The 20,607-nt window shown below is 44.6% G+C and overlaps 1 long non-coding RNA gene across 6 annotated transcripts in view; it reads right to left on the reverse strand.

Moving 5' to 3' along the window:
- The window catches only part of LOC144300045 (uncharacterized), a 37,825-nt gene that overhangs the window by 9,489 nt on the left and 7,729 nt on the right, over positions 1-20,607 (reverse strand). For 3 of the 6 annotated variants that reach the window (XR_013366688.1, XR_013366690.1, XR_013366687.1), the window contains exons 3-5: positions 10,756-10,862; positions 9,486-9,595; positions 4,616-4,830 (exon numbers count right to left, since the gene is read on the reverse strand). This is a non-coding gene — a long non-coding RNA (uncharacterized LOC144300045). The remainder of the gene's footprint in view (positions 1-4,615; positions 4,831-9,485; positions 9,596-10,755; positions 10,863-20,607) is intronic. The other 3 variants (XR_013366691.1, XR_013366692.1, XR_013366689.1) reach the window with 1 other exon arrangement.

Below are 20,607 nucleotides of genomic sequence, written 5' to 3' on the forward strand. Positions count from 1 at the left end.
AGACTTATCAAAAAGAAAAGAGAAAGGACCCAAATAAATCAAATTATGAATGAAAGAGGAGAGACCACAACGAACACCAAAGAAATGCAAACTATTTTAAGAATGTATTATGAGCCAACAAACTAAACAATCTGGAAGAAATGGTTGCATTCCTAGAGATGTATAATCTACCAAAACTGAAACAGGAAGAAAAAGAAAACCTGAACAGACCCATAACCAGCAGGGAAATTGAAGCAGTAATAAAAAAAATCTCCCAAAAACAAGAATCCAGGGCCAGATGGCATCCTAGGGGAATTCCACCAAACATTTAAAGAAGAATTAATACCTATTCTTCTGAAGCTGTTTCAAAGAATAGGAATGGAAGGAAAACTTCCAAACTCATTCTATGAGGTCAGGATTACCTTGATCCCCAAAGCAAAGACCCCACAGAAAAGGAGAATTACAGACCAATATCCCTGATGAACATAGATGCAAAATTTTTCACCAAAATACTAGCCAATAGGATCCAAAAGTACATTAAAGAGATTATTCAACATCACCAAGTGGGATTTATTACTGGGCTGCAAGGATGGTTTCCACATCCACAAATCAATCAATGTGATACACCACATTAATTAATAAAAGGACAAGAACCGTATGATCCTCTCAGTAGATGCAGAAAAAGCATTTGACAAAGTATAGCATCCTTCCTTGATTAAAACTCTCCACGGTGTAGGGATAGAGGGAACATACTTCAATATCATAAAAGCCATCTACAAAAAGTCCACAATGAATATCATTCTTAACAGGGAAAAACTAAGAGCTTTTCCCCTAAGGTCAGGAATACAGCAGGGATATCTACTCTCATACTGCCGTTCAACATAGTAGAAGTCCTAGACTCTGCAATCAGACAACAAAAAGAAATAAGAGGCATCCTAATTGGCAAAAAAGAAGTCAAACTCTCACTCTGCAGATTACATTATACTTTATGTGGAAAACCCAAAAGACTCCACCTCAAAATTGCTAGAGGTCATACAGCAATTCAGCAAAGTGGCAGGATATAAAACAATACACAGAAATCAGTTGCATTTCTATACACAAATAATGAGGCAGAAGAAAGAAATTAAGTAGTCAATCCCATTTATAATTGCACTCAAAACCATAAGATATCTAGGAATAAACCTAAGCAAAGAGGTAAGGATCTGTATTCAGAAAACAATAGAACACTCATGAAAGAAATTGAGGAAGACACAAAGAAATGGAAAAATGTTCCATGCTTTTGGATTGGGAAGAACAAATATTGTTAAAATGTCTATGCTACCTGGAGCAATCTATACATTCAATGTAATCGCTATCAAAATATCATCAACTTATTTCACAGAGTTGGAACAAATAATCCTAAAATTTGCATAGAACCAGAGAAGACCTCCATAGCCAAAGCAATGTTGGAAAAGAAAGCCAAAACTGATGGTATCACAATTCTGCACTTCAAGCTCTATTACAAAGCTGTAATAATCAAGACAGTATTGTAATGGCACAAAAATAGACATTTAGATCAATGGAACAGAATAGAGAACCCGGAAATGGACCCTCAACTCTACAGTCAACTAATCTTCAAAGCAGAAAAGAATATTCAATAGAAAAAACACACTCACTTCAACAAATGGTTTTGGGAAAATTGGACAGCCACATGCAGAATGAGATTGGACCACTTCCTCACACCATACACAAAAATAGACTCAAAATGGATGAAAGACTTAAATGTGAGACAGGAATCCATCAAAATCCTAGAGGAGAACACAAGCAGCATCCTCTGACCTTGGCTGCAGCAACTTCTTACTAGACACATCTCCAAAGACAAGGCAAACAAAGGCAAAAAATGAACTATTGGGACTTCATCAAGATAAAAAGCTTCTGCACAGCAAAGGAAATAGTTGACAAAACCAAAAGACAACTGACAGAATGGGAGAAGGTATTTGCAAATGCCTTATCAGATTAAGGACTAGTACCCAAAATCTATAAAGAACTTATCAAACTGAACAGCAAAGACAAATAATCCAATCATGAAATGGGCAGAAGAGGGTGAATGGGTGACGGGCACTGAGGGGGGCACTTAATGGGATAAGCACTGGGTGTTATTCTGTATGTTGGTAAATTGAACACCAATAAAAAATAAATTTATTTAAAAAAAAAGAAATGGGTAGAAGACATGAACAGACATTTCTCCAGAGAAGACATACACATGGCCAACAGACACATGAAAAAATGCTTAATATCACTTGGCATCAGGGAAACACAAATCAAAAGCACAATGAGATACAACCTCACACCAGTCAGAATGGCTAAAATTAACAAGTCAGGAAATGACAGATGTTGGTGAGAATGTGCAGAAAGGGGAACCCTCATACACTGTTCGTGGGAATGCAGCCACTCTGGAAAACAGTGTGGAGGTTTCTTAAAAAGTTGAAAATAGAGCTACCCTATGACCTAGCAATTGCACTACTGGGGATTTACCCCAAAGACACAAATATAATGATCTGAAGGAGCACCTGCACCCCAATGTTTATAGCAGCAATGCCCACAATAGCCAAACTATGGAAAGAGCCCAGGTGTTCATTGACAGATGAATGGATAAAGAAGATGTGATAAGTAGATATATATGCACAATGGAATACTACTCAGCCATCAAAAATGAAATCTTGCCATTTGCAACAACATGGATGGAACTAGAAGATAATACGCTAAGTGAAATAAGTCAGAGAAAGATAATTATATGATCTCACTGATATGTGGAATTTAAGAAATGAAACAGGATCATAGGGGAAGGGAGGGAAATATAAAACAAGATGAAATCAGAGAGAGAGACAAACCATAAGAGACTCTTAATCATAGGAAACAATCTGAGGGCGACTGGGGGTGGGGGATGGAGAAACTGGGTGATGGGCATTAGGAAGGCACATCATGTAATTAGCATTGGGTGTTATATAAAACTGATGAGTCATTGACCTCTATCTCTGAAAACAATAATACATTATATGTTAATTAATTGAATTTAAATTAAAACATTAAAAAAACCCAACAAGCTCTCCAGTGGGACTGAGCCCATTTGCCCATGGAAGTGGCCAGCTCATTCACACACCCTTCCTTAGCTTATATCCCTTCCCCATCTCACTTCCCCACTCCCTCCCTGACTTGTTTTCCGGCACCACTTCCCAAATAAACTGCATGCACCCCAGTCTTTGTTTCAGGATCCGCTTTGAGGGTACTGCAAACTAAGACAAGAGGCATGTCAGAGATTAGCAAGAGTGGGAAGCTGCTACCTCCCCCAGGGCTGGAGAAACATAGGGAGGGGGTGGTGCCATTGGCACCCAGGGCCTGGGGCCACCTGGTATAAGTTGGAATTACAGGGGAAACTGATGCCACCAACGAGTCCAGCACTGTCAGACTCACACCCATATCAGAGAAGGATGGGGGAGAAATGTCCTGGGTCCTCCCTTTCCCATGTCCTCAAATCTGCCCAAGCTCTCACTGGTGGAATCTAGACAGAATCCAGTGGACCCAGGAGCCTGGGAAACAGCCCCTGAGACACAGAGAGCTGAGCCAGGGAAGGAAGAGGCACTGTTAGGAGGGAAGACAGGTCCAGGGGAAGCAAGACAGCAGGTGGTTCTTCCTGGACACCAAGGGATGACCCACTCTCCTTCCCCATTGGGCAAACAGATTGATCTAGGAGCTGCCCTCTCTGCTTCTGCTCCCCCCACCCCAGAGGCTCTGTGTAGGATGCTCTGTCTCTCAGTCACTGGATCCTGAGCATGACAGCTGCCCCTTTGTGCCTAGGCACAGAGCACAGCCCTCAGCCCCTTCTTCCTGGGCCACTTTGAGGTTTTGCTTTCCCCCAGGGTGGTGGGATGCTTAGATATCTGTTGTCTGTGAGATTAAAACCCACCCAGGTGGAAAATGGCAGGTGGAATGCCAAGCAAAAGGATTTCTTCCCACTGCAGCGGGAAGGCAGCCCTTTGAGTTGGTGCCAGGGATGCCAGATGCCTCTTGCTGGCAAGCCCCCTCTTGGCAGATGGAATTTACAGACCTCCGTGCCCTGCAAGGGAACAGTTAGACACAGGATGAAGACACCCAGACTGGGGCCTGCATGCTCATTCCAGCCCATCCACTAACAGGTCAAGTGACCCCGGACAAATTGTCTCCAACTTCCCCAGCCTCTGCTTTACCATCTGTAAAATGGGATAATGGTTCTGTTTTTACTTTTTTTTTTTTATTGGCGTATTGAGTAGATTCATATACAAAGAAAGAACATGTTAGCAGGACAAAGGTAGAGAACTTAAAGATTTGCCCCTTAAATGTTCCCCTACTTGGAAAAGGTGACACTGAGGAGGTATACCAGAAAGTCCAGTTTGTCTTCAGGACAGTCCCATGGGGGGCAAACTCTAAGGTGGCCTCCAATGATTATTGACTAATTAAGTAGGTGCTTAATAAATGTTAAATGCATGATTACAGCAATACCACCTCCTTACCACTTATTAAATCATTTATAAATTAATATTTGGTAATTGAAACTCTTATGTCCTCTCCCAGCCATGCTTACCTAACCACATTTCCCACTGCTCCCCAAGATGCAACTCACTGTCTACAGATGATATCTGTCTTCTCATTGTCCTGCTGGGGGTGGCTTGGACTGTTTCACAGTCTGCTCTGAGTTCTGCCACCCGTTCCCCCACGCCCCCACTTCTTCAGGTCTTGCCCAGGCCAACTCACGCCTCTGATCCACTTTATCCCATCCTTGGTGCCTGATCATTGGGTGGGATTTGGTGAAGTGGAAGGATTGAAGGAAGTGGTATTCTGAAAAGGAGGCATAAGCATGAGCAAGGGCCCAGAGGTGGGAAATTTAGGGTAGGCTGAGGTATGTTCCTGAGCACCTGTTCAATGCCAGACAACATGCCAAGCTCATTGCCCATGCTCCATTTAAGCTGCTCATGTGATTATGATGGCTCTCAAGCTATAGCGGCTAAGATCCCAGGCTCTGGAGTCAAACAGCCTGGGCTCAGATCACAGCTCCTTTGCATCCTGGGAGAGTGACCTCTTGAGAATTTAATCTCGTTGTGCCTCAGTATCTCGAGAGGGAAAAAAGGTGATATAGTACCCACTCGTGGGGTTCCTACTCAAACTAGGAATTTACATGGGATGTGCTTAGGATATTGCCTGCCACATAGTCATTGCTCCATGGATGTTAGTCATCAGAGTCTCTAGACTTGTGCTCTCAAATATGGCAGCTAGCTCTCCACGTGTAGCTACTTAAATGAGCTAACATCCAGTAGTACCCAGAATTTAGTACCTCATCCCATTAACCACATTTCAAGTGCTCGGTAGCCAGGGTTTTAGAGAGCACAGGTGTGGAAAGTCTCCATCATTGGACTTTCTGTTTGGCCTGCTGGAGAAGGATGTGTAAGAAACTGGTAATAGCGATTATGTCTGGGGAGGAGAACGTGGAAGATGGCCAGGACAGGGCTTTGAGAAAGACTTTCCTCTCCTGTATGTTTGGAACTTTTTTTTTTTTCATGAACATCTATGACTTAGCAGAACATGCAAACAAGCACACCTCACTTGACATTTTTTTTTTTCACTTGACATTTTTATACAGGAGAAACTGAGGCTCAGAGAAGATCCAAGGCCACAGGGCTGGAAAGTGGGGGCCTGAGGCTGGGACCTCCTGCTTGACCTGGAGCTTGAGGTCTCCACCACTGGGCAGCTGAGACAGGACTCGAACAGGAATGGGGGGCCCTAAAAGCAGGGGATGTTTCAAAGGGTTCAGGCCCTGGAGACTCCCAAGACCTATTTCCCTCATTTAGTCCCGACTAGGGACTACCTTGTACCCTAGGGAAGGGTCAGTCAGGTTCATGGAGCCTATTATGTGGATTCTGGTGAAGAGTTCAGGCTCTGGTGTCAGACAGTGCTGGCCCAAGTCTGGGCTCCTCCACTAAATTGCTATGTGATCTTGTGCCTCAGGCTTTCTCGTCTGCAAAATGGGAATAATAACCATTCCATGCTCACGGCGCTGATGCCAAGACGAAGTGAGATGATATGAAGGGCTTGGCTCAAAGGGAGCCATAACCCAATATGGGAGCTCATAACCCAATATGAGCAAGTTAATGTATTATTATTATTATTATTATTATTATTATTATTATTATTAAATCTTGAAAGCTGGTCACTGAAGAAATTGACCTGTGGCCCCACCTGAAGCATCTTCTCTTCCCACATCCCTGGGAAGGACAAATGGAGAGGAAAGGAGGGAGGAGGCCTAAAATTCCTCTCACCTATGCATTCGTGGCCTGTCCCCCTTGGCCTTGCAAAGCATGGGCAAGAAAACACTGCATTCTGATAACAAAAAGCGTAGCAAAAGGCAGGATTGACATCGAGGAATATGTATAGGGCTGTCACACAGGTGTCTCCAGATTTCCCTGACTGTCCCAAGGTGAAGAAGCAATTTTGTTTCTGCCATTAATCTAGCAAATAAATGCACAAAATGGCCACAGCTAGGAGATCTTATTGTGGCCTCAGAAGTGAGTTCAGAGCTCATTTGGCAGGGTTGGGAACACGGACCCACTGTGCTCATTTTGTGGTGGTGGCGATCAGGTGGTGCATGCAGTCCCGGATTGTTGGGTGATGCTTGGGGCTCCCCACTGGCACCTGGATTTGCATCCAGAACCCCAAGGGGAGCAAGAAGGAGTTTTAGGGTTGGAGAAGGGCAGGCTGTGGAGGACCCATTATGGCTCCAACACCTGAATGATCTTGGGGCCATACTTGTACTTGGGGGACAGGGTTCAAGTCTGGACCCCTCACCCTCCACCTGTTGAAACTTGGGTCACTGCCCCTCCCTGAGTCTCAGGTTCCTCATCTTTGAAATGGAGATTATAGTGATGCTTAGTACTGTAGTTTACTGTGAAGGTTACATGATCTATGCCATTATCTTTATATCAAAGCTGCTCATGGAATGTAACCACCAGGTCCTAGAAGAATCTTTCCTTCCAACCCCAATGCCATCTGCTGTAGGATGGCTGAAATACTCCCATGAATGAGCCTTCTCTCTCAAAAAAAAAAAAAAAAAAAGACACTGAGCTGTTTTCCATCATCAACACCCCAGGGTAGTAAAGGACCAAAGAGCAGGTTTGCTTGGCGGAAAGGGTGGAAGGAAGCAGGGGGCACTGGGAACCCTGGGAGGCACAAGCGGGCTCAGCTACTCGCCTCCCAGGTCAAGAAGTGGACAAACCCGCCCTGGCAACAGCAACTTTGCTACTTTTACTGAGGTCTGTGAGTGGATCTCACTCTTCCCTCTTCAGGCCATCTGCTTCGTGCCCCTTCCAACAGATGTGCACCTCACATCTCAGAGCCTTTACCAAAGCACTACTGTATGCAACTACTCACTCATTTGTTCAACCAGACAATTAAGAAACAATGAACCATGTAATCGACTAGGTAGCCATTGAGTGAACCCACCATCCAACTAGTCAACTAACTACTCTATCAAGTAACTGAACACCAACTAGCCATGAACCAACAGACTAACCAACTAATCGTCCAAATAGCCAGCTAATCTACTACCCAATCAGCCAACTAACTATTCAACCATTCAGTGAGCAACTAATAAATCACCCAACCAAAACACAGACCAACTAACCAATCAAATAACCACTAATCAACAAAGCAGCTGAAATATGTATGAGTTTGGGGCAAATCCACAAAGCAGATTTTGACTTAGCTAAGGGAAAGGGTTTGTCTGCTTCCTATTTGGGCTTTCAGCAGCCCTCCTGGAAGGGCCTCACCCTTGCACTATGTCCCTATATAACCCTGGCCACGCATTTTCCCTTCTGGGCCCATTTCCCCATTAGATTAAGCCCTGGTTTTCAAACTGGGTTCCTTAGGACCCAGGGTTCTGGGGAAGGGCCTCGGGGCTGGCTTGGAAGGCAGGAGGCAGAAGGGTGGGTGGGGACTGAGAGAGCCATCAATGGTGTTCTCCTTTTACCTGTTCTGCATAATTGGGATTTTGAGTAATACTTTGTTTGAAGAAAGGCTCTGATGTCTCAAAACCCATTTTTGAATATTGAAAACCCATTGCACTGGGTCATCTTTTTAGCTCTAAGGACCAATGATTTTGCCTTTGTGGGGAGACATGAAGGAAACCCTGGGCTCTGGGCAGAGTGTTGTGAAAAGTCCTGAGATGGCCATCTGTGTATCCTAGGACATGGGACCCCTGAGTTCTGAGGCAGAGCAGTTGGGAGCCTAATATGCTTAGAAGCTGTCAGAGACCCCATGTGAGTGAGAGGTCCAATATAAGTAGCCCCTAACTGCAATTCGTCACCTATTTCCAAGCAGAGCCTGCTTCCCATGACCCAGGGTCAGCTAGAATTTCCAAACAGTTCCTGGCAGGGCATGGGATGTCCTTGGACACGTACCCACTAGAAACTGATTTCAACTGCACCTGGGGTTGCCCATCTGCCTGTTTATTGGAGTCTCCAAAGGGGATGGAATGCAAAGCCTGGGGGTATGTAGGAAGACACTGTCCCACTGCCCCTGGTCCTCAGAGGGGCAGCTGGGCTCTCCTTGTGGGTTTCAGCTCCCCTGAATGGAAAGGCAGCCAGATAGGACCCAGAGTTCCCACTGCAGGAAAGAAGGCACAGTGTTGGGGGGTAAGGCCTTGGGTTGAACCACTATTCTCTACAAGACCTTGGGCAAGTCACTTCACCATTCTGAGCCTGTTTCCTTTTCTGTGTAAGAAAAGGCCAGTCCATGATTACCACCAAAAAGTGCAAGGTCAAGAGTAGGACATGTTGGGATGCCTGGTTGGCTCAGTCGGATAAGTATCTGACTCTTGACCTCAGCTCTGGTCTTGATCTCAGGGTCATGAGTTCAAGCCCTGCACTGGGAAAAAAAAAAAAAAACAAAATTGAGTAGGAAATGTCTCCATTTACTGGGATCCCCATTTTATACATTGGAAAACTGGCCAAGCAGGGGATTTTCAAATGAGCAGGGATTCTAATTGAGGTTTCTGAGGTGACATCTCTTTCTTTCACTCTGGGACATCTTTTCTTCCCTCTCTCTGGGGGATGTTCTCCTTTCATGCAAAATAGAGCCAGCCCCGACTGGGAAGGCTAAGGTCTGGTTCTGCCCAAACACCCAGGAGTTACTCCAGTGGCTTCTTGACCTCCCCACACTCCCTGTCTCCCCACCTGAGCAGGATGCGGGTTTAAATCTCTCCCGAGACACCGTAAACATCCCCAGCCCACCTTCCTACCTATTTAAGGGACTACCATTTATTCAGAAGTATCACTGAGAGCTTCTGATTTATTGGTGATGGGTCAGCTATGTTCTCTAGGTAGCTTATGGTCATGCCACTAAATTTACAGAGATTAGAGCAAGATGGGGAAGGTGAATGGAGTGACCCTGGGGATCCTGGGAGAGCAGCTCCTGGGAAGTGCCCCCTATCCTTCCATGCTCACCTGACAAGAAGCAAGTTTCTTTCTGCTGCATGATGGAAAGCATCCCAGAAAGGAGATTTGCACCCAGAATGGGAGGATGTCCGTTCCTGGAGTCACAGGCTATCCTTATGCTGGAATCATAGAATATGTCACACAGAGTTAGACGGGTTTTTGAAATCCTGCCGAGCAGTCATCTCAATCTCCCAACCAAGAAATCAGTCCCAGAGAAATGACCAATTCAGGGGCACTCAGCCAGAAGGGTGCATCCTGACTCTATCCAGTGTTCCTTTTGTGGCACCAGCATTTTTTTCAGCTAGAGGTGGGGATTAGGACTTTGCAGGGGATCTTGCATCTTCATAAGCACCCCCACTTTACAGAAAAAGAGGCTGAGATTCAGAGAGGACACCTGACCTCCTGATGATCTCACAGGGACCACCTCAGTTTTGTGCTGCTTCTCTGGCATCTGTGTCAGTGTTTAGAATATAACAGGGGCAAAAAAAAAAAAAAAAAAATATATATATATATATATATATATATATATATATATATATAACAGGGGCAATACATACAATACATATTTGTCGAATGAATGAATGGACAAATGAATGATTGTTTATCAGCAGATCTGGAACGAGAACCATGTGATTTAAAGCCTGCTTTTGGGCTCAGCCACCAGTTTCTGCTGTTACCAAAACTGGCCACAGAGTCTGTCCCATTTCATGTACTTCCCCCACAGTAACAAGCTGCAGGTGGGAACTGGAATTCCCACAGGTGAAAGCTCTGTCTCCCAGACAGTGGGAAATTTCTTCTAGGGGCTTTAAAAGTCCCAAGGCAGGGAAGGGTTAAACAGCCCCCTGCAGTGCTTAGCTTTGGGGAGCTAACCCTGCCCTCCCCTTTCAGGAAGGCATGAAGATGTTCCCCTGAGGGTTGCAATACTAAGACAGGCAGATTCTGGGGAGACATCGGAAATAGGTCCCAGGAGGGAGGCATGAGCCCGAGAGCTGGAAAAGGACAGAAGGCAACCAGACAGACAGAAGCCGGAGGTTGCAGAGTCCTGGAAGGAAAGGCCCAGGGGCTGGGGGCTCCTTGTCTTTGCCGACAGTATCTGGGTGATTTAGTGCTGAACATGATGATGAGGACATTACCTGGGTGAGGACCCAGCCCCAGCAGAAACCATGAGCCAGTTCTTGACATAGCACACAAAATTGGTTGAAACAATAGTGTCAAATTCTAGTGGATCTAATTTATGTAGACATTCTTTCAACAGAGCAGATATTTCCTGAGCACCTACCCTGTGCTGAGCTCCGTGAAAGGCATTGTGGGAGTTAAGAGGGATAGGGCTGCATGCCATTAGGAGAATGCATTCTGGAGCCAGACTGCCCAGGTCGGTTTCCTCATCTGTAAAGTGGGGTAATAGGGTTGTTGCGAGGATTAAGTGAGTTAATACACATAAAGCACTTAGCACGGTACTGGCATATAGTATGTGCTCAATAAGTATTGTTGCTATTACCATGTAACTGGAGTGAATGTCTCTGGCATTATACACACGGGGCTGCAGGGACACTCTTGCCCTAGTTACAATGGAGCAAGAGTTACAGTGTCCCTACTTGCAGGCCCTACTTCCCCTTAAATATCTCCCCCTGGGATTTCTGGAGGTCTTCGGGACACCTCCCTTGTGTTCAGAAGGTTGTCTACCCACATTTTCCTCCTCTGAGCTCCCCGAGGAAGTTGCTGCCCACAGGCCATCTAATTTTCCAGATAATTCCTACAGACCAGTCTCTACTCCAGACCTCACATATGGGCAGCCTGCACTGCGTATGTGGTTCTCAGACATATTTTGATGGACAGCATGGTGTTTCAAAACAATTTCAGCTGACTTCTATAAGCCAGGAGATTTCATATTTAAAGAAATATTTTCAAGATTTATGTATTTATTTTGAGAAAGAGAGCACACAAACAGGGGGTGGGGGCAGAGGGCGAGGGAGAGAGAATCTCAAGCAGACTCCCTGCTGTGCACAGAGCCCAACAAGGGGCTCAATCTCAAAACTCTGAGATCACGACCTGAGCCAAAACCAAGAGTCAGATGCCCAATGAGCTGTGCCACTCAGGTGCCCCATTTCCTGGCATTTTCAAAAACAAAAAGGAAGATCTGGCCAATCTTCCAGAAATGCAGAAATAGGCCTGCATCTCTGCCGGACAGTAAGGGACGAGGACTGAGAGCGTGCCAGTGGGTCAGGGCACATGGTCTCCACTTGGCCCCAGTCCCCAGGGCTTCCTCTACTAACCCCCAGCCCATGCATCAGTTCCTGTGACTGGCCTGGCCTCTGCAAGCATTCATGCCTCCTCATCTGTTCATTCCTGGCCCTGCTGAATGGGTCAGGGCTAACCTCAGTGTCCCCTCCCCAAGAACTCACTGCCCTGAGTATCAGTTCCAAAGACTTCCTTGCTTCCAACTTCCATCCTATCCCTTACCCTTGGAGCACAGATTTTAAAACAGGCACAATTGATTTGCCAAGGACGAGTGATTAATTAGAAGCGAAGACTCACTGCAAGAAAAGCCTCAGAGGCCGTTTTGATCTCCGATGCCTCTTGAATTTTGCTGTCTTTGTTCTGGCCCCAGATGGGGGACTCCTTAGGCAGCGGGGGCGTGCAGATGGTTTGCTATTTATGACAACCACCTACCCAGCACCCCGTCTTCCATCCCAGCCCCTGCTCTTTCTTCCTGTGATCTGCTCCATGCTCTACGGGTGTGTGTAGGGTAGGAATGGGGTGCTGTCCTGGGGCTATGGAGCCCGGAGGAGACGCAGGTGCACACCTGGCTGGCTGCCAGTGTGCATTTTGTTCTTTCCTTACACTTTGTTATCACCTCCAGGCGATGCTCAGGACTGTCAGAGGGGTGGAGAAATGGTGAGAAGCAGCAGCCCTAGTCTGAAAGATTTCCTGGAGAACCTTGCCATCCACATGCAATTCTTGGCTGCTCATTGACACTTGGGGAACTCGTTAGACATGCAGGCTCTTTGCACAGCAACCCAGACCTGCTGAGATTTCCCCAGGCGATTTGTGGGACCAAGACACTTTTCATCTTTACCTGGGCTCCGGTACATTTATTGGTAGTGAGTGCAGCCTTCTGTAAATGACCATGGGATCTTATGTTCACCACCCCTGCCCCCAGCCTGCTGCCTGGTGCAGAGCAGGTGCTCAGTGTTTTGTTTTTTTTTTTTTTAAGATTTTATTTATTTATTCATGAAAGACACAGAGAAATAGAGAGGCAGAGACACAGACAAAGGGAGAAGCAGGCTCCCCACAGGGAGCTCAATGTGGGACTCGATCCCAGGACTCCGGGATCACGCCCTGAGCCAGATGCTCAACCGCTGAGCCACCCAGGCGTCCCTCAGTAAGTTTTTGTAGACTTGAATCTTCCACCAGGGTTAGAGACCCTGTGTAGTTGTCAGCCCCGGCCATACACTGCACTCCTCTGGGGAGCTTTAGACATTCCTAGTGACCGGCCCCACCTCCAGAGAGCCTAACTCAGTGGTTGGTTGTGGTCTTGGTGAAGCCTGGACATTGAGGCTTGGAAGCTCCCCAGAGTCCTAAGCGTGGTCCCTGGCTGAGGATCTCTGTGTTGGTGCCTACGACAGAAGCTCATGGTCAAAATCAGTCTTTGAAATCCCAGGGGAGGCCGATGTTGGAGACTTACCCACCATCTCCATCTTCCCTCAGTGTTGGGATCAGATAACTGAAGAACTGACACCGGTGCTGGCTTGCATCGAGGGACCAAGACATATGAATGAGTGCAGTTTTGAATGCAAAGGTCACACTCAGGTGATGGCACAAGGGTGAGACGCTCCTTTAGGAGAGGCGCACAGGACAGGAGAGCCCATCCACTTAGGCGGATGCACCTGCCTTTCTACCTCCTTCTCCTGTCTCACGTCCTCTGGTTATTACCATCACTTCTTTAGCTCTCAAACATAATGGCCACTTCCTCCAGGAAGCCTTCTCTGACCACCCCCAGGGTAGGCAGGTTGCTTTGTTAGGAGTTTGCAAAGAATGGGGCTCTTTTCAGAGCCTTGTGGTGAGGTTGGGCATGATGTCTGGCGCCCCTTTCTGGACCAGAGGCTCGATGGAGTTCATTGTATTTCCAGTGCACATGATAAAATAAAAATCATGGTCAATGACTGAATGGGTGAAAGATGAATGTATGCAATCCTGCATTCACACGTGGTCGGAGGTGCGACAGTTGGGGAAAGGTTCTTCCTTTCCACACATCTTCTGTGTAGACGTGGTTTATCCAATTATTGCGAGGTGTTCTTTCAACCCTGTAGTGTGCAGTGAGGCATAGCTCTATTTCTTAGGTCTATAATTTTCCAATAATTAGACCTTCAGGCACGTATGTCTTGCAGTGCAAATATGATTCAGTTATATCTCTGTTGCTAAAGTAACCACATACGTAAACCCTCAAAAATGTGCTTTAACAGTGATGGGCTACTGTGAATGTGCGCTATTTAGGTAACTTGCAATATACTTCCAGGACAATATAATTACATGGCTGGGTTATTTTTAATTTCATCGGGCAGCATTTCTCAAGGCTGGGTCATTCCAGCGCCACTTTTTTTTTTTTTTTTAATCTGTGCCCTGCTTCTCTGCCACCTCTATGTTGTTATGAATTTAATATTTTTTCTTTAAAATTTACTCATTAAAAATTCCAGTGAATGTATTCCTTAAATATCAGTAAATATAGCTCAAAAGGGAAATTCACATGACCACCGTAAATGGAAAATCAGTTTTCACTTTCTTCAAATAGAATATACCCACTAAACATCATGCCCAATAAACAATGAAAATAAATGTTATTAAATATTAGCCAGATACTGTTAGCTAGATACCAAGGCTCTGAGCCTGATGCTTGCTCTTTCTTTGTTATAAAGGAAGATCTGCAAGTATTGGAGAAGGTGGTAAAGATTTGTCAGCACCAAATCAAGACCTTTTTCTGTGTGTAATCAGAAGGATGGGGGGGGGGATTAAAAGAGAATGATTTTCTCACATTGTGACTTCTACCTATTTAGTGTATTGTCCATATTAAAGGGATATGTTTTATCATATACATTCGTTTGTATGAGCTCATAGTTTGCTCTTAAAAAGTCAACGCAAGTTTGATGTCTCAGTATCAAGTTTACAACAACTAATAATGTTTTTCTCTAGTTCTTTCCTACAGCCAAATCAAAAAGGGTAGAAATTGGGTGGGTCTTGAGGTCTTTTGTTCCGCCTCGACTAGAAAGTTAAGAACCACAGACAAATCATAGGTGACTTGGAGGAGTCACTGATGAGGGGTTGGAATCCTGATTTTACCACTTGTTTGCTCTGTGACCTTGGGCACTTCTCTTAGTCTACAATTTCTTGGCTGTAAAACGTGAATAGTGCCATTAGCCTCAAAGTACTCATGTGTGGCTTATAAACAAGTAGTGTAGGTGTGCCTGGGTGGCTCAGTCAATTGAGCTGTCTGCCTTTAGCTTGGGTCGTGATCCCGGGGTCCTGGGATCAAGCCCTGCATTGGGGTACTTGCTAAATGGGAAGTCTGCTCCCCCTGCTTATATTCTCTCACTCACTCTCTCAAATAAATAAAATCTTAAAATTAAAAACTAATATATGTGAATTCCACTGTCAAACTAAGTTTCAAAAAAGCAGGACAGTGGCTTACTTGTGCCACAGCATGAGTGGTTGGTCCCTGGTCAATGTTTAGTAAATATCCTCACGCTTGACCAGGTTCAGGGGTGCAGAGGGTGGGGAATGCTGTTTGCTCACTCTGCCTTCTTCAGAAAGTCTCCGATTAGGTGGGTTGAAAAGTGTCACATGTCAATTTAGAGATTACTTTTGGGGGCAGATTGGCTCTTGAGATTCCTGGGGTCAGGGCTGTGCTGGGCAGTCACTATGATGAGCTACAAACTGTTACGGGGATGGTGGAAACAAAGGCAGTAGATGTGAGATCACAGAATCATAAACCATCAGAAGTAGAAGAACTGAGTGCCCCCATTTCAGAGGGGAATCTAAGGCCTGAGAAAGGAGGTGGTTTGACTAAGGTCATCCTGCTGGCTGGAAGCAAAGCCCAGGCTTGAGCGCATGTCTCCTGATGCTCACCCAGTCCAGAGCCCTATCCCCCACATCATATCCAGTCCTTATTCGCTGTTGTCATATAGTGATGATCTGCTTGTCTTCCTGGAACTTTGCAAAACCTCTGGCCTCATCTCCCCTCTGGGAATAAATCTACATTCCCCGCCCGCACCCGCAGAAAGCAGGGGATGCTGGGAGCCTCCATGTGTGCACATGTCATTCCTTGTAGGGCCCAGCTGTGATCCCAAGGGCATGAGCACACTCACACCACAGGCAGGGCCATGCTAAATCATCTCCAGAAAAACATCGCCTGATGTCTTCCCTCCTGGGTCTTCTCTGTTGGACTAAAAAATGTTTATTCCTTAATATTATGCAACATTCTTTGAAAATATGGAAAAGGAAAAAAAGTATCAAGAAGTTAAAAAAAAATCACAATCCCACAACCTAAAGATAACTCCTGATAGTCTCTTGACATATAAACTTTTAGTCTTTTTGCTCTGCGTACATATGTAATTTCTTCCTTTCCTCCACCCCATGGTAGACTCATCCTACAAACAGCTTATGCCTGCTTCTCATTATGTTATGTCCACTTACTATCATGTTATGGCCATTTCCCCAAGTTGGTAAATATTTTTCTTTTCTCCTAGAGCATCAATTTAATTCCTGGATTTGGAGAAAACTAATTTTTTATATTATAATTAACATGATCATACTTTGAAACGGAAGGCAAAATGTGCCTGAATTTTGTAACTGACACGTGAAGATTCAAAGAAAAATGTCGCTCATGGCTTAGGCTCTACCCCAGACCCTTGGAGTTACGCATTCATTCAGTCTTTGCCATTTGGTGGGTAACTATGAGAAGTATTAGTCTATTCTGAGGGATTTTTAAAATATAATACTCATTGAGCATCATTTACTATATATATGACATATATGACAATGTATATACACAATATATATAACATGTTACACACATATATACTTAATATATACACATATAATGTATTTACATATATCTTAATATATAACATTTATTTTATAATAATATATATAAGATAGCTTTATTGACATATACTTTACACTATACAATTTACCCATTTCAAGTGTACATTTCCCTGGCTCCTATTTTATTTATTTATTTGTTTGTTTGTTTGTTCTAAAAGAGTTTATTTATTTGTTTGTTTGAGAGAGAGAGAGAGAGCACAAGCAGGGGGAGGGGCAGAGGGAGATGTTCACAAAAGTGTGCAACTATTACCACAACCAATTGTACAGCATCTTCATTGCCACAAAAATAAAATCTTGGGCAGCCCGCATGGCTCAGCAGTTTAGCACCGCCTTTAGCCCAGGGCCTGACCCTGGAGACCTGGGATAGAGTCCCACTTCGGGCTCCCTGCATGGAGCCTGCTTCTCCCTCTGTCTGTCTCTCTCATTCTCTCTCTGTCATGAATAAGTGAATAAAATAAAATTAAAAAAAAGAAAAGAAATAAAAAATAAATCCTTTATGCATTAGCAGCCATTCTTCATTTCCCTCCAACCCCGGACAACCACTAATCTAGTTTCTGTCTCTGTAGATTTGCTGCTTCTTGATATTTCATATAAGTGGAAGTATGCTATATGGTCTTTCGTGTCTGGCTTCTTCCACATAGCATCATATTTTCAAGGTTCATCCTTGTCGTAGTATGTGACGGTACGTCTTTTCTGTTCTATAGCCGAATAATTTGTTACACGACTACCAAGTTTCGTTTATTCTACTTCTTGGCCATTATGAGTAACAGTGCTATGAACATTTGTGTATACATTTTTGCGTGGATGTATATTTTCATTTCTCTTGGGTGTGTTCTGAGAGTGGAATGCTGGGTCATATGGTAACTCTGTTTTCTTCTTTTGAGGAACTGCCAGACTGGCTTTCCAGAGTGGCTGCGTCATTTTGCATTCCCACCGGCAGCCTAAGAAGGCTCCCATTGCTCCACATCCTCTCTAGCACTTGTTATTACAGCCATCCTAGTGGGTGTGAAGTGGTATTTCACTGTGGTTTTGATTTGCATTTCCCTAATGACTAATGATGTTAAGCATCTTTCCATGTGCTTATTGGCCATTTGTATATCTTTTTTGGAGAGATGTCTGCTTAGATCAGTTGCCTGCTTTTTAAAATTTTTTTAAAAAATATCTATTTATCTGAGAGAGAGAGAGCACAAGCTAAGGGAGGGGCAGAAGGAGAGGGAGAGAATCCTCAAGCTCCATTCAGCACAGAGCTCAACATGGGGCTTGATCCCAGGACCCTAAGATCATGACGTAAGCTGAAATCAAGAGTCAGATGCAACTGAGCCACCCAGGCACCCTTCATTTGCCCACTTTTAAATGAGTTATTGAATTGTTTTTTTTATATTGAGTTACCAAATTCTTTTATATTCTAGATACAAGCCCCTTATCAGACATACAACTTGCAAATCTTTTCTCCCATTCTGTGGATGGTCTTTTCACTTTCTTGATGATACCCTTTGAAGCACAGAATTTTTATTTTTTTTATTTTTATTTTATTTTATTTTTTTGAAGCACAGAATTTTTAAATGTTTATGAAGTTTCAAGAAGATTTTCAAGAAATGGTTTTATGATACAATTTAAGTTTCATACAAGTGTGCCATGATTTCCTTACCAGGTTCAACCTGTCATTGAACCCTCAAATTGTTTTCAGCTTCTTTGCTATTATCCATCATGTTAAGTTATATATCTGTAGGAATAAATCTTTGTGCACAATTCTTACGGTCTCCTTAGGACAGACTTTTAGAAGTGTAACTACCCTGCACAAGGGTGTGAATTCTTTTACGACTCTTGGCCAGTTGCCTTTCCAAAAAGCTCCTGTCCCCATGTGCCCTCCTCTGCCCACCACCCTCCCCTACCATGCATTTAAGTGCCTGTTCATTGTGTCCTCTGGTCCTATTATTTATGAAGGAGACCCCTTTACTGCATTCACTGAATTTCACTGAATTATAAGATGTATGTGTTTTCTAGCCGGTCTGGGCTCAGCTGCGCTTGTTTGGGGGGAGAATTTTAAGGTCCACAAGAGGTAAGTAAGTCCAGGGAGAAGGGATGGCTAATTCAATCTCAGAATATCTTCAGGAGAAGCAGTTTCAGTATTTGTGTGCAGACAACAGCTGTCTGGGAGAAGAAAACATCTATCTCCTTTGTGCAGTTCCTCAGGGAAGCTGCTTCAGTGCATACGGTGGGAAAGGCAATTCTGAGAACACGGCTGGCTAGCGGTGGACACCCTTGAGTGTCAGTGGCCACTCTTTCTGTCCTATACCATTCATTTACTTCTCCCTTCCTGGTAATAAAAAAAGAAACTGTTCAAGTTATCCGCAAATTCCAGCTTAGTGGGGGTCTGACCATCCAGGAAATCTGATCATCAGGCAGTCTGGCAGTCTGTAGCTTCAAAGAGTTATTCGGTGATCGATTAATCCAGAAACCTCGAGAACCTATCATGCCCCCGCCATTGTACTAGGCATTAGGGACATAGATATGGATCAGATTTGCGGTCTCATGTTTATAACCATTTGAGGTTCTGGAGGTCTTTGGAAAATGAAAATGTCGGATGCCCTCCTAAGAACACCTTGTACGCTCACACATATAATCTTGTGTGTATAGCCCACCTCACAGATCATCCGTGGATTCCTTGGTGTGGGTGTGGGTGCTCAGAACCATTATTATCTTCTAATAAATGAAGGAAAGATGCCATTCTCATGTTTGTGTCATTACAATTATGTAATACCTTGAAGCTCGCCTCCCAAGAGGATTTCCTTCCTCTTGCTACAGGATTGATTTGTAGACTTTGACGTTGGTTTCTATGTGTGGGCTATTTGAAGATTTGCAGTTTCAGCAGAAAGTCCCACAGGCCTGGTCCCAGTCCTCACGGAACTTGCAATCCAAGGAGGAACTCCTGTCCTTACTTGATCTGGCCTACCATGGGGACATTTGCCCAATCTCAGCACGGCATTCGTCCTCTGGCTCTCCCTGACAGCGTGTCGGGAAGAAATAAGAGTGGACAAGCTGAAGAGACAGGCAGGTGGCGGTGGCATCAGGGTGCCTGGATGTCGCCAGTCTTGGTGACCCCCAGTCAAGATAGGGACTGTGGGGGGCTGAGTCCAGCCCATTCATTAGATGACGTCAAGGCCCAATTAGGGTTTTGGGAACAAGTACTCCTGGTATAGTGGAAGCCAGGGCAGACATCTGTGGGCATGGAATGAAGAAACCAAGGGGTGTGGCCACCAAGATCCTCAGGATTTGGGAGGTCCGTAAATCCCTTTTTATGCTGTTTTCCATACCACCCAACCAAAACCCCACCAGGCCAAGGAGGAAGGAGGGAGAGGACCAGACCATAAGACATCTTTCTTTCTGGGGTGAATAATTCACAGGTGTCCTTTGCTGAATTCCAGATGCTAAAGCAGCACAGAGAGAAATCTCATCAAGGAACCCCCAATGTCTCAGTGCCCTGGAGTGGGACTGTCCAAGAACAGGCAAGCCTGGGAAAACAGAGGAGGGCTTTGATTTGGATGCAGGCCAACTCCTGCAATGTTTCTGCTCCTATGACTGTGGACGTCTCATGAGTCCTCGGTACCTCTGAGAAGCCAAGGGAAGCTATGGACCCTCTCTCTGTACACTATTGCAAATCACTTGAAGAAGCTTTGGAACCATTAGAGTTCAAATGTGGGTTGCAAGGGGTTCCTGGAAAGCGCATCTTAACTTGGGTGGTCCACCGAGAGAGATGAAAAGTCTCTGTACTGCAATCATTGCCTTTAAGGTCATAATGATAAAAATCAGGCAAATTGTTTCTTAAAGGGCCAGATAGTCAATATTTTAGGCTTCACGAGCCTTACAGTGACTCATCATCATCAAAACTACTCAGCTCTGCCAATTGTCGCAAGATGTAAATGAATTGGCGTGGCTGTGTTCCAATAAGACTTTATTTACAAAAACAAGCAGTGGGCCAAATTTGTCTCATGGGCTATAGTTTTCTGAGCCCTGATAGTAATAATAATAGCCA

The sequence above is a fragment of the Canis aureus genome, chromosome 27, assembly GCF_053574225.1.
Source record: "Canis aureus isolate CA01 chromosome 27, VMU_Caureus_v.1.0, whole genome shotgun sequence".
NCBI lineage: Eukaryota > Metazoa > Chordata > Mammalia > Carnivora > Canidae > Canis > Canis aureus.